Raw genomic sequence first — 3322 nt, forward strand, 5'->3', positions numbered from 1 at the left:
GAGGCAAAGCCGAACTGTCCTCCAGCCGAGGACTCGGATGATGTATCCGTTACCAACTCGGAAGTGGAAAGTGCGATGAATCATCGATGCTGTCGGGCCATTTTACAGGACCCTGGCTTTTCAGAGGAGTCGTTTAATGCCTTTAACTCGGCCGATGCGTATATCCGAGCTGCTCGAGATGGGATTAACAGGGCCACAAAGCAACATTTGAAAGATGTGCATGTAAATTTATTTTGTTTGACTATGATAACCAGTAGCCCCCCAGACTTAAAGGAGTTGAAACAACTGATTTAAGGATCAATGTGTTACCAGGTGCTTACAGAGAAGAACACCCAGCTAGCTCAGGAGCTGGAAAAGTTGCAGCGCCAGCTGCTTGCTGCCAATGCCGAACTGGAGAAATACAAGGCATCTCCCGATAATGTTTCCTTCTACCAAAAATTCAGAATGATACACCGACAGTGCGGATATGGGTGTTAATCTTTGTGTACGGCTGTTAGACCAAGTACAAGAGCAGCTGGACGCCGCTCGAAGCGAAGAACGTGGAGCCAAAAAGCAACTAGCAGCGGGCGAGCGTGTATTGATAAAGGTCGTCCAAGAGAAGAAGAAATTCCAGGACTCGAATGCCAAACTGGGCGAAGAACTGAAAGATGTGCGAGCTCAGCTAGCTGACTCCATGAAGGATAACAAGAAGCTGCGAGGCGGCATATTCAGTATGTGTCCACTGTTGTTTTATAACAGCTTTGGAGGTAACTGTAGCTGATTAAGCTGTAATTGCAGGTGTTTTGACGAACCGCCCTGAAGAGGAGGTGTCTGGATCATCGAGTGATCTGTTGCAAGGGTTGTCGCGGTTGCACGAGCAAGCTCGGCAGGCGATGCGGGGTGTGGCCAAGGCTTTATGGCCATCCGACCCCCCCTCCAGGAAGCATGGATGAGCTGGTAGAGCTGTTCAAGGGGGCATGGCGGCGTATCCGGCTCTGGAAGATACCGACATGCCGGGAGGGCGCGCGAGAGGCCTGGGCCATGGTGAAGACGCGATATACCAAGCTGGATCCTAATCACATGGCACGTGTCGGACCGCTAGGGTCGAATGGGGAAGAAATTCCCGTAAGTTTAGTGCATAACCAAGTAGAGGTGGCCGCCAAATACTCCCAACAGGATTGTAAGTTAGATTGCCTGTTGGAAGGTATAGAAGAGGAGGTGTTCGAGTCCAAGTGACTATGTACTTTCCTCATCTAGCCGAATTATATATCATTTGTCCTGGCAGACCTTTTCGCTTCAACCTCTGGTCCCGAAGGTGCGGAGTGTTTCCGAATACCGTCGCAGCCGAATAGGCCGGGGTATGCCTGGAAAACTAGGTGTAGGGGTCATAGTTGCTTGAACAGACAAGTTGTATCCGGCTAGCTATGTTATATTACATTGATATCATAAGAAACATCTTCCAGAGAGAATAGTTCCGTTAAGGGTTCCTTTCCCTGGGTGTGTATGCGTTTAATGCGCATGCCCGAATTGTGGTGTGAGCACCACGGTTTGTATAACTTCTGGGGGTGCACAACGAAGTGAGTGTAAAAAACATCTTTAATTCACCGACCGAATATTCCCTTAAGAACGCTAGCTTTCGGCTTCACCCGTCTGAGGTACACGTCCGGATGACCCGGCGGTAACAATCGCAAAGATGCTCCCTTTATGCCCTAGCCGAACTAACGGGAACGTAGGGCATAAGCGCAGGAGCCAGGCAACCCAGCTTGGCCAAAACTTAAGTCATATCGATGCATATAATGGCAAAGAAAAGGTACATATGGAAAAAACTCATATGTGAGGAGCTTGATGCTCAAGGAATGACAAGAACTTCTGTCTGAGAAGCCCCCAGGTACAAGTGGCGTAAATGTTGAAAGATGTATGTGCCAACGGTGTACGGTCTAGCCGCATCAGAGCTTTAAAGCGAAAAATGAAGAAAGTAATCGGAAAAGAGAGGTAAAATAATGGGAACTATAGGGGAGGAGGAGACGAACAAGGGGTGTAGCGCAAGGTGTAGAATCTCCGAAGTATGGCTGCGTTCCAGGGGTTCGGCTCGAGGCGATTGTCTGATGCATTGCGAAGACGGTACGCTCCTCCGGTGAGAACTTCGTCAATTATGAAGGGACCCTCCCATTTGGGCTTGAGTTTGTCATTTTTCTTCTCCGGGAGTCGTAGAACGAGTTCGCCAATGTTGTAAGTCTTGGCCCATACTTCTCTGCTTTGATATCTTCGAGCCTGCTGTTGGTAAACTGCTGAACGGGCTTTTGCGACATCTCATTTGTCCTCCAGGGCATCTAGGCTGTCATGCCAATCGAGCTCGGCTTCTCTCTCTTCGTACATACGCACTCTAGGTGAGTCGTGAATAATATCGCAGGGCAATACGGCCTCTGCACTATACACCATGAAGAAAGGTGTGTACCCGGTAGTACGGTTGGGCGTGGTCCGCAGCCCCCAGAGTACGTAGTCGAGCTCCTCAACCCAGTGCTTGTCTGATTCTTTTAAGGACCGCACTAGCCTGGGCTTGATGCCGCTCATAATAAGACTGTTGGCGCGTTCAACTTGACCGTTGGTTTGTGGGTGGTAGACGGAGGCGTAATCTAGTTTAATACCCAGATTAGTGCACCTGGTTTTTACCTCGTCGGCTGTGAAATTGGAGCCGTTGTCAGTGATCATGCTGTGTGGGACACCATAATGGTGCACAACATCCGATATGAAGTCTATCACCGGGCCGGACTCAGCCATTTTTACCGGTTTAGCCTCTATCCATTTAGTGAATTTGTCCACCATAACCAGCAGATATGTTTTCTTATGGCTTCCCCCTTTAAGGGGTCCGACCATGTCAAGTCCCCAAACCGCGAAAGGCCAAGTGACGAGGATTGTTTGTAGGGCAGTGGGGGGCATATGGCTTTGATTGGCAAAGAGTTGGCATCCAACACAATGTTGGACAAGGTCCTATGCATCCGCTCGGGCCGTCGGCCAGTAAAACCCTGTACGGAAAGCCTTGCTAACAAGGGCCCGAGCTGCGGCATGGTGCCCAGCGAGTCCGGCATGAATTTCAGCCAAGAGCTGCCGCCCCTCTTCCTCGGATATACATCGTTGAAGGACTCCGGTGGCACTTTTCTTGTAGAGATCTCCATTATGAACCCTGTAGGCCTTCGAGGGTCAGACAATGCAGCGGGCCTCATTCTGGTCCTCAGGAAGATCTTTCCTATTAAGGTAGGCCAGGAAGGGTTCGGTCCATGGGGCAATGACTGCCATGATGAGATGCGCCGACGGTGTTATGTCGATGTTTCCGGGATCTGGGGTT

Source organism: Triticum urartu, chromosome 2, assembly GCF_003073215.2.
Source record: "Triticum urartu cultivar G1812 chromosome 2, Tu2.1, whole genome shotgun sequence".
In the NCBI taxonomy this organism is placed as follows: Eukaryota; Viridiplantae; Streptophyta; class Magnoliopsida; order Poales; family Poaceae; genus Triticum; species Triticum urartu.